This window comes from Bos grunniens, chromosome 21 (assembly GCF_055505025.1).
Source record: "Bos grunniens cultivar Pamir isolate PY7600 chromosome 21, Bosgru_T2T1.0, whole genome shotgun sequence".
Classification (NCBI taxonomy): Eukaryota; Metazoa; Chordata; class Mammalia; order Artiodactyla; family Bovidae; genus Bos; species Bos grunniens.
In genome coordinates this window covers 23316252-23327967 of record NC_141185.1, presented here as the reverse complement: position 1 = coordinate 23327967, position 11716 = coordinate 23316252, and the positions used below count along the sequence as shown (strand labels likewise).

General features: G+C 36.8%; 1 protein-coding gene across 8 annotated transcripts in view; it reads right to left on the bottom strand.

The window, feature by feature from the left end:
* Positions 1-11716, bottom strand: part of SLC25A21 (solute carrier family 25 member 21) — a 528802-nt gene that overhangs the window by 363141 nt on the left and 153945 nt on the right. For 2 of the 8 annotated variants that reach the window (XM_086363518.1, XM_086363523.1), the window contains exon 1: positions 860-10432. The exons of 5 other annotated variants lie outside the window; for them this stretch is intronic. The gene's annotated coding sequence lies outside the window, so the exon portion shown is untranslated. Of the gene's footprint in view, positions 1-859; positions 10784-11716 lie in introns of those variants that run through there. One more of the 8 variants, XM_086363528.1, reaches the window with a different exon arrangement.

Sequence of the window (11716 nt, the reverse complement as noted above, 5' to 3'; positions counted from 1 at the left end):
TATAAGTAATGGAAATCATACTGTATTCTGGGCTTTAGCCCACCAATTATTCCAAAGATATTTAAGTTAAAAAAAAAAATACCAGTATATGAAAAACAATGTAAACTGTTCAGATAAACATGTTTACATTTAAATAACTGAATAATATACAGAGTATCACATTTGCCAAGTGTAGCTGTCCCCACTGTTGTCTCACTAATGATAGAGAACAGTCATTGGCCAACTTTTCTAAGCTTTTTGCAGTATTTTCAAATGTTCATGAAAAATTTGCTATATTAGTTTTAGTATTTTGTTTTGAAGTACGGGATGACCACAAAGTTCATTTGGGGATGCCACCAGAAAACTCGAACAAACTTTTTGGCCAACCCAATATAATATCTCAATTTTCTCCCCTTAGCTCAAATCATACCCCATTCTTAAAATATTATATGTATGTAAAACAGCATGCATATTCATGTATTTATTAAACGACTTGCTAAAAGAAGGTCCCTGTGAAAAGATTTACCAACACAGTACAAAATCAAGAAGGAAACCTCTAGCAAAATCTTTCAACAATTTGTTTTACTGAGTGGCAAAAACAGAGAGCCAACAAAATTACATACTGTCCAAGATTATCAACAATTAGTTTCCTAAAACACTGTGCCAGAATCTCAAACAAACCTTAGCCAACATTATTTCCTTAATTCCTATTTTCCCCATATTTTAATGTTTCTAAAATGGGGATTATCTTACAAAGAACATATATATTTTATGTTAGTTCTCCTTTTAAAAAGGAAATAACTATACTAACTTGATGTCAGATGCAACAAGAGATAGAGGTTTAGAATCACAGAAATATAATAAATATAGTATTACTCACCAAGGGTAATTCTAAGGTAAGTATTTTTTTAATTTGCCATTTCTTCCAGTAATATGTGCTATATTTACAACTCACCCTACCCAAAGTGGAGCTCTCACAATCTCCCAAAATAAAGAAACGGCATAATCCTGCAACCAATCAATGTTTTTTAACATTTTTTTCCTACAGCGGCGACTAATGCCAAGTCATTTTATCACTTCCCAAAGTGAAGACACCAGAGAATGATTTACAGATTAGAAAGATAGATGATACAGACCAAAACTTACTGAAAAGTAATGAGGTTAGTTGTCAAATCACCAGTATGAATTATCTGTTGCAGCAGGACTCTCTTATGAGATGACACATTGTTATTTATTCCAAGAACTGGCCATTACACTAGCTTGGCCAGATTACATGCAGCACTTCCAAGAACTACTCATGCAAAAACCTTGGCTAAAAATTACCTCTAATAGTCTGGAACTTATTTTTTGGCATTAAAAAGCCAGGATTTTCAGACCACTCACCATAACTTGCCTAAGAAATCTATTTCTCTTGGTAAAAAAAAAAAAGTGCTCATTCATCTACCTTGATTTTACTGGCACACTTTAAGGGAAGAGTTAATTCATTTAATATTCATTTATCTCTTCAACCAAAGTATGACAATCACATTTAAAAAAGATACTGATCCATTTAAAACCTCTACCATCTCAAAGTTTCTGCATTTACTTCTAATTATTTTAAAGAATGTGTCTCTACGATTGCTACTCAAACTCCCAACATCACTTCTCACTTACCACACTCAAGTAAACCATCAGGCTTAAAGGACTGTACAGATTTTCAGATTGCTCAAAGCCGATCGCTGGAAGAGATGATCAAACCAGTTGCCAGGCTAGTCAATGCTCCAAAAATCATTGCATGTATTCTTTGCTCCAAAACAAGAATTTATTCTGCTGAATTACTGAACAGAATTTTAGACACTTGCATTAACTATCTTTATCCACATTTGTGGGAAAGTGCTATAGGTTAAATATACCATCTTGATGCTGCTCTGTACCTATAGAACCCAACAAAGGAGGCTGGGATTGGGATGGGGGTGGGGGTAGCGGGGATGGAGTTTCAGCTATTGTAATAGATGTGGTACCCAAAGATCATATAGTCTTCTGCAGCAACTGGAACCATGTCAATATAAAGGCCCCACCTCTGCTATTTTTTTTTCCATTTTATATAATCCTAATTTTACTCTAAAGAGATATTTGTACAGAAAGGTAACATTTGAAAAGGAAAAATCTGATACAGTTTTACCCAAATTGGTGTTACTAGTTTGCATAAACTAAAAATAGAAAAGTTGAAAGCAAAGTAATGGAAATCAAGCTTGAAACTTTTACATATAAATCTTATTTTTCTGTTCTACCATTGAGTTTTAAACTATATCTTGTGATTACTCACCATATCTACCCAGTCCACCTGCTAAAGCAGCATCCCATGATTTTAACTACCTGGTGTAACGCAGAGAGAACCTTACAAAGAGGTACAGGCCATCCCCAATTAAGAGTTGATATTGGAGAAGGAAGAGAGGCTTTGATTAAGTGCTAATGTTCTGTTCCTTCTTCAAAGTTTTTTTCCTCAAAGATTTATGTCTCAGTTATTTTATGGGCAAGTTAAAGGACTGTTTACAAAAACAATTTTATATCAAGAGGCAGCACATATGTTTTCCTATTTCTATTACAACATCTGTGTAACCAAAGGAATCCAGCAAACAACAAGTGAAAATGGAAGACAATCTTAGTCCAGGAGAATAATTCTTTATAAACAGAAGTGCATGGAGATAAAACCTGTCAGAGGAACCCAGGGCCCAGGTGTAGGCAAGTGCACAGCAGGGCAAATATAAGCCTTTTCTTAGTTTGTCTCTCCAACACCTGTTCTCATTTCTCTCTTTCCTTTTTCTTAATCTCACTCCATCAGCGCCCATATGTATTCATTTACCTCAATGACAGTCTTGGTGCTTTTCCTTGGAAGTAAAGAATAAAAGATTTAGTTTAGAAGTCTTAGTTCAGAAAAATCTGGATAAGAGAAGGAAAAAAAATGGTTTCCACTTGTCCTTTAGTGTTATTTTAGCATTGTTGGTGACATCTCTGAATTAGTGTTGGTGTCTAAACATAATGAAAACCCTGACTCATTTGTGGCCCTCTAAGCAAATTTCCCCCCAGTAAAAGCACACCTAGCCAGAGAATGCTCAGTGAAAGTTACAGACACACTGATGTCTTGACGTGGTCCTCTCAGTGGTCCTACTATTCCAGGTGTTAATGCTGAGAACACAGGATTGGACAGGCAAAATCAACCATAAATCCATGGTGCAGATAGTGCGAGAGTCAGGGCTCGGGAAATACATCATACCTTTGTAGGTCTTAACAACTTAAGACATCTTGACATAACGTGAAAAATATCTCCGGTGCTCAGATAATCGTCTAGGTGAGTAAGAATTAAAATTTGAACAGAATGGTGGGTAGAAAACTCCAATTGAGTCAGAACATCTGGTTCAAATTTTAGTCTGCCACTCATTACCTGTGACTTTGGATGTACTGCTTCTCTTAGCCTTAATTTCCTTATCTGAAAATTGGGAAAATACAAGGACATACAGAACAAGATTGCTGTGAGGGTTGAGTAAGATGAAACATTGAGAAACAATAGCAGAGTACTTGAAATGCAGTGGATACTCAATTGTTTTTACAAAAACTAACCACACTAATTCAACGATGTCACCAATGATGCCAATATAACATTTAGGGACAAATGAAAGCCTCTTTATATTTCTTCTCTTCTCTAGATTTTTCTGAATGAAGACTTCTCTTATAAAAGTTGTTTTTACATAATTTAATTTCTTTTTTTAAAGAAAATTTAAAATCTTTTTTCAGGGGATAGGGAGAAACTTACAGTTTTTCTGATATGGTCACTGCCTGGCATCTGCATTGCTTGAAATATTGCTGTTGTTGCGTAGTTGCTAAGTCATGTCCAACTCTTTTACGACCCCATGGACTGTAGCCTACCAGGTCCTTTGCTTGAAATATTAGGTCTCTCTTATCTCCTTTTGTTACATGTGAAATGACTTGAGGTTCATTCATACATTTAGTAAGGACCTACTTTCTTTGTCAACAGGCTTGCTATCTAGCATGAGAAATGCAAATTATGAATTCAGGATGTAACACAGCAAGGCAGAGAGTGGTACACTGGCAGCACGAAGTCCATGAGCCTGGGGGAGCCTGGGAGGCTTCAGCAGGAAGCAGGACTTGGTCAGGCTTAAGGATCAGGAAAGGGATCTGCCAGGCATCCAAGAGTAAGGGGAAGTCTTTCAGACAGAACCTAGAGAAATATCTAAACTCGATTTTTAAAATGTTTAAAATGCTCCTTTTAAAGGTGCTTAAATTCTAAATTTAAAGTGAAGAAAAAAAGGTATTAAAAAGCATAGACATCACTTTGCCAACAAAGGTCTGTATAGTCAAAGCTATGGTTTTTCCAGTAGTCATGTATGTGAGATGTGAGATCATGGATGTGAGAGTTGGATCATAAAGAAGGCTGAGCACTGAAGAATTGATGCTTTTGAATTATGGTGCTGGAGAAGACTCTTGAGAGTCATTTGTACTGCAAGGTGATTGAACCAGTCAATCCTGAAAGAAATAAGCTCCTGAATATTCATTGGAATGACTGATGCTGAAGCTTCAATTCTTTGGCCACTTGATGCAACGAGACAATTCATTGGCAAAGACCCTGGTGCTAGGAAAGATTGAAGGGACAACAGAGGATGAGATGGTTAGATAGCATCACTGACTCAATGGACATGAATCTGAGCAAATTCCAGAAGATGGTGAAGGACAGGGGAGCCTAGTGTCCTGCACTCCATGGGGTCACAAATAGTCAGACACAACTTAGCAACTGAACAACAACAAATTCTCAATTTTTATGTGTTCATATTAAACCACTCACAGATGTACACATTTTTCCCCAGAAACTCTAACTGAGATTATTTTAAAAGTAATGGAGATATTTATGCTTTTGAGATTCATGAGAACTTCTAAAGGAATAAGCAGTGATGAGAATAAATTGATCAAACCATATCAAGCATTTTACTTTTGAATACTTATTATTAACTGGGAGACACCACAGCAGACCCTTGATAACTGATGTATGCAAATACCTATAGAGGTCTTTGGTTTTCTCTCACAGTCTCATCCAGAATTACATCATCATTAAAATCATCATGATCTCAGCAGATAATATTTGCATGGTTTTTATGTGCTAAATACTGTCTCAAGTACTTGATAGATAAGAACCCATTTATTCCCCCAAACGGTGAATATTTATCATGCCAAAAGTCAATGGCCTTTTCGACTTTGCTAAAAATGCTTATTTGATGAGCAATTCTTATATTGGCTACAGCATTCCCAGAATAGATTTATAAATCATTTCTCTTTCTCTGTGGAGCATAATAAGCTCACTTCATACACCTAAATCATGGTGAAATAAATAAACATCACTTTTCAGAGGGTTTTACATTCTCACTTTTATCATACTCATCACTTGGCTCTTCATTTTTTTTTCTTCTGGACTACTTTTCACAAAGACAGCAAATCTTTACTCTTCACAAGAATTACCATATAGTGATGATCAAATTGGAACAACTAAATTGCCCTGAGAAGCTCTCACACTGTAATTGGCTGGGCTTACTTTCTAACCACAGTGATTTGCTCCTACCCAGTTTAAAAGAAATGCAAAGCCATGCTTCAGCAAAGTGACAAATTAGTACCCATCACGACTTTGGGACTATGCATGAAGAGTGAAGTCAAAGATATTAAATCCAAAGGTCTATTATTGTATATGACCACTGAAGTTAGGAGATAGCATGATGTACAGACTGCATAATGAGAACACAGCTGTGATATTTAGGATTAAAGTTTAAAAGCTGCTGCTATCAAATGTCTTATGTTATCTTGCTATATACTTTTTACATGTAATTCACGTATTTCATCACACTTGCAATTAACCTACTATAAGAAAACTTCAGTACTATAACTTCTTCCTCTTCCACCCTTAAGATGATTAGGAAATTAGAAGCTAAATTATATGGCCGAGTAATATCATGTCCACAAGTAATATAAGCTGTACATGCAGAATGTAGTAAATAACTTTAAATTATCATTAAAAGTTAACCTCAGTTTCAAGGCATTAACAGACATTTCATATTGTCTTTAGTATTGGTAAATATTAGTCAACTTCTGACTCTTATTTAGTTCATGATTCCATCATTTAGTACACAAAACATTTTTAGAACAGAGTCTGCACATGTGTGGTAGCCAAATTTCCCAATTTTAACAATAGTTATTTGGGACTTCCCTGGTGGTACAGTGGATAAGAATCCACCTGTCAATACAGGGGACACAGGCTTGATCCCTGTACAGGAAGATTCCATATGCTGCAGAACAACTAAGCCCGTGCCACAACTACTGAGCCTGCGTACTGCAGCTCTTGAAGCCCATGCACCCTAGAGCCTGTGTTCCACAAGCCAGGCAGAGAAGAGAAACCAGTACAATGAGAAGCTGCACACCACAACAAAGAGTAGCCCCTGCTCATCACCGCTCGAGAAAGCCTATGCACAGCAACAAAGACCCAACACAGCTAAAAGAGTAAAATAAACTAAAAAATAATAAAAATAGTTGTTTGGCTTAAAGGACTCAATTTTCCTAATAGACCCACCACTTAGGACATTCAGTGTAAAACAACTGCTCTTGAAGTTAGGGATCATCACAAAGAATCCACAGTGCTGGGCTATGTTTAACTTGTCATTCCTGCTGTTGAAATGACAAAACTGATTTGATCATAAATAGCCTCCAAAGAAGGCCAGTGTACTCTGGGGACACGCCAACTTGGTCTAACCACCATGAACTTGGAACTCTGAGAGCATAGTATCAGACTGCTTGGTGGGATAGTTGTAGAATATAATGCTCAGAGTCTAGTTAAACACAAGTTAAACTGCTTTGTAATTTAAAATATATACTCCAAGAACCCTAATAATTGGAGTAGTATTTGAAAATAAAAGCTTTAACAAATATGATTTTTAAAGACTTCTTGCCATTCAGAGCCACTATTCCATGGGTGTGAAATGAAACACCAGGCTTTATCCTACTGAAATCTGAGAGGCAAGGAGCTCATTTTAAATATTCGTATGTCTGTGTTGGCTTTACAGATAAAGATCAATTCAATGACATTTTAGAAAAGTAGTTGTGTCTAATCCCCAGTGTCCTAGTCAACATTTCCTTTATTAATAGAACAGGATACACATGGCTGTGGGTGACCTCTTACTGGGTTTGCTCTGACTATAGTAGTAGTCTGCAAAGAACAGATGCTCTACGAAGTACATTGGGCTACTCCAAGGGAAAAAAATACTTTATGGATCTCCTCATTATCATCCTCTATTTTAACCATCAAAGTTCTTGAGCATTTACAGATGTGTTTTCAAGTCTCTTAATATATAGGTAATAATATATATTATTAGGTAACTAAAACAGACATTAAAACATTGATTTCCAGGGACTTCCCTGATGGTTTAGTGGCTAAGATTCCACGCTCCCAATGCAGGGGGCCAAGGTTCGTTCCCTGGTCAGGAAACTAGATCCCACATGCTGCAACTAAGACCTGCTGCAGCCAGACAAATAAATACTAAAAATCAATAACAACAACACTGATTTCTAAAATGCCTTCCAAAACCTACCTTTAGTATTTTATTAACATATTTTTATACACAAAAGCATAACGCAATTTTCATAAAATATTTAACCCTCCCCCAACCAATCACTCTTCAAAATTCTCATAAGTCACCTTATGAGACTATAACAAAAAAGCAAATGGTAATTACGCCTCTACTTCTTTACTTTATGCTTTCCTGTTACCTTTATTCTCTCTTTTCTTCCTTCATTTTTTAACTTCTCATTTTATTTCTCTTAAATATCTGAATTTTATTTTGCTTTGCTTTTTCATTTCTAGAATGATTTCATATCTTTTTTACAGAAAACCAAAAAATGGAATGGCTAATAAACATGAAAAAATGCTCAACATCATGGATAACAAGAAAGTAAAGTAAAATAACACTGAGATTACATTTTCCCCTTTCAGACTGTAAAGCATAACATAAATTGATGAGTCCAATGTTAGGAAAATTGGCACTCTAATACCTGGTTAAACGGTACAGTTCTTTTCAAGGGCAGCAGTTTCTATCTGAACTCAAAATGCGTATATGTTTTGATCGATAAATTCTACTTCTTGAAATCCTATAGAAATACTTGAAAAATTATGTAATAATATACATAATAATTACCACATATGTAAATTTTGATTAAATTATAGTACAGCTATACTATCATGCAACTTTAAAAAAATAATGAAGTAATTCTATATTATAGATATGGAAGAATTCTCATAATTTGGTTTTAATGAAAAAAACAATTATATTCATAATACGCTGCTGCTGTTGCTGCTGCTGCTGCTGCTGCTGCTAAGTCGCTTCACTCATGTCCATCTCTGTGAGATCCCATAAACGGCAGCCCACCAGGCTCCCCCGTCCCTGGGATTCTCCAGGCAAGAACACTGGAGTGGGTTGCCATTTCCTTCTCCAATGCATGAAAGTGAAAAGTGAAAGTGAAGTCACTCAGTCATGTCCGACTCTTAGCGACCCCATGGACTGCAGCCTACCAGGCCCCTCTGTCCATGGGATTTTCCAGGCAAGAGTACTGGAGTGGGGTGCCATCACCTTCTCCGTCATTTAATTTATAAATACTTACATGTATATTACTTTCAAATCCATATATTTAGCTGTCTACTTAAAAAAATCTTATTTAGGCACAAATGTCTAAAATTTAATATCTCCAAAATTGAACTACTGATCTTGCCTCCAACACTGTCCCCTATTTACTTGACACCTCTATCTACTTGTTCATTCAAGAAACCAGGGACATCTTTCTGTTTCATATGCCCCACATCCAGTCTAGTCCTAAACACTGAGAATCTGTCTACTCCCCACTATCTTGCATTGCCATTACTCTATACCTCCATCATATTTCCTCTGATTTTTACAACAGCCTTCTATCATATTTGTTATCTTCTGCTTTTGCAATTGTATAATTTACTTTTTACACACCTTTAAAAATTCTGAAGCATGTCACTCCATGCCTAAAACCCTCCATGGTGTCACTTTGCGCTTGGAGAAAATCTACTTTCTTTCCCTTGGCCTGTGCCACCTGCATTACCTCAACACTGACTACTTCTTCAGTCACTGGCTTTATTACTGCAAGAGCAATAATAATATTGCCCAATAATTCTTCACCTGGGTTTCAAAAGAACTTTTAAGAGACATATAGTTGGCCCCTGAATAGTTAAAAATCCACCTATCTTTACACTCAGCCCTCTTTATTTGTGATTTTGCATCCCTGAATTCAACTGATGGCAGATGATGTAGTACTGTAGTATTAATACATAATAACTGAAAATAATCCAAATGTAAGGGGACCACATAGCAGAAACCCAAGTTGATCAAGGGTCAACTGTAACTGTTAGTAACTATTCTGAAGATAGTGGGATCTCAAGATCATCTGTTTGAAAGTTATCCCTAGCCCAAACATGTGCAATAGCCTACTTGCTGGTTCCCCTGAGATGCTTGCTCACCTACAATCTATTATGCAACAGCGTCAAGAAAGGTAATATATGCATGACATTCCTTTGCTTAAAAGCCTCCAGTGGTGTCTCGCATATAGGGTCATTGTTAGCAACTTTCTAAATTCCATATATATGCATTAATATACTGTATTGGTGTTTTTCCTTCTGACTTACTTCACTCTGTATAATAGACTCCAGTTTCATCCACCTCATTAGAACTGATTCAAATGCATTCTTTTCAATAGCTGAGTAATATGCGAGACAGCAAAAGAGACACAGATATATAAAGAACAGACTTTTGGACTCTGTGGGAGAAGGCAAGGGTGGGATGATTTGAGAGAATAGCATTGAAACATATATATCATCATATGTGAAATATATCGCCAGTCCAAGTTCGATGCATGAAACAGGGCACTCAAAGTCGGTGCACTGGAACAACGCTGAGAGATGGGATGAGGAGGGAGGTGGGTGGGGGATTCAGGATGGGGGACACATGTACACCCATGGCTGATTCATGTCAATGTATAGCAAAAACCACTACAATATTGTAAAGTAATTAGCCTCCAATTAAAATTAATTAATTAAAAATTAAAAAATCAACTCAAGCAGCCCTTTGGAGATGCCCACATGAAAAGAAAGTGAGGTCTACCTTATCAAGAACTTGAGAATCACACAAGGAAAACACCATGAAAGTGTATCCTCCCATACCAGTCAAACCTTCAGATGACTGTATTCTCATGAGATATCTCAAGCCAGAACCAGACATTCCTAAATTCCAGACTCAAAGAAACTATGAAAGGTAATAAGTGGTCATTCACTTTGGGGTAATTTGTTATTGGCAATGGACAATAAAATGTGTGTCTACTGACATTAAAAAAAAAAAAGAAGAAGAAGAAAGAAAGCCTCCAGTGGTATAGACTGACCTGGTCTGGCCTCCATTTAGCTCTCCAACCTTATCTTGTGCCATCATCCCCTTGATCACTTGAGGCAAGTGGCCTCATCTCTAGTTGCTCAGATACACCAATCTCTTCACTTTGGAGCTTTGTATGTGACTCTCTGCCTAAAACATTATGTTTTCAGTCTCAGTTTAAATGTCACTTTTTAAGACTCTTTCTTGACCATTAAGTAGCCTAATCCTACTTTTCTTTCTCATAGCACCATACTAATTTCCTTTACATCACTTAACACAGTTGAAATTGTTTACTTTTCTGTCATCTGTCTTCCCAATACTCTGGACATTCTGTGCAACACAGCCCATGATAGAGGCATTGGTAGGGGGAGCTGTGAATATGGAAGACGTCTTAGAATATGACATTAAGTCCTGAACTTAAGGGAATGTGGTAAGAAAGGAAATGAAGAAGGTCATTCTAGGTCAAGAGGACAATTGAAGCTGGGCAAAAGCACTTGCTGCTGCTGCTGCTGTTGCTAAGTCGCTTCAGTTGTGTCTGACTCTGTGCGATCCCATAGACGGCAGCCCACCAGGCTCGGCCGTCCCTGGGATTCTCCAAGCAAGAATACTGGAATGGGTTGCCATTTCCTCCTCCAGTGCATGAAAGTGAAAAGTGAAAGTGAAGTCCCTCAGTCGTGTCTGACTCTTCGAGACCCCATGTACTGCAGCCTACCAGGCTCCTCCGTCCATGGGATTTTCCAGGCAAGAGTACTGGAGTGGCAAAAGCACTTAAATTCCAGAAAACTATATTTGGGACCTAAAGAGAAAAGTGAGGAATAAGGCATTGAGGCTGAAAAGATAGGTACAACCATATGGTAAAGAACTAAGGAACCTTTTCTTGTCCTATAAACGCTGGGGAGCCACAGGAAGTTTAAAAGAAGAGTAAAATATCAGATTTATGATTTAGATGGAGAACAGACTACAGAGTGTCTTCTAAAAAACAAATCTGTAGCCCCAGCTCTTCTTATTAACAAAATTAAGATATATAATATGTCTAATATATAAAAGGTGAAATAAGTACAGTTTTTAATTAGAGTTGAGTAAGAAAAAATGCATGTAATATTTTTGGTATAAATTCAAATTTATTGTTAAAAGTTAACTCTTTTTAAAGTAATGCAGTTTTAGGAATGTCAGCTAATTTTCCAGAGGACCCAATGGCAAAACTGTGCTGGATAAAAGTCAGTCAATGTAGCTAGTTTGTAAGAACAGGAGAAGAGTAATTTGCCCTAATT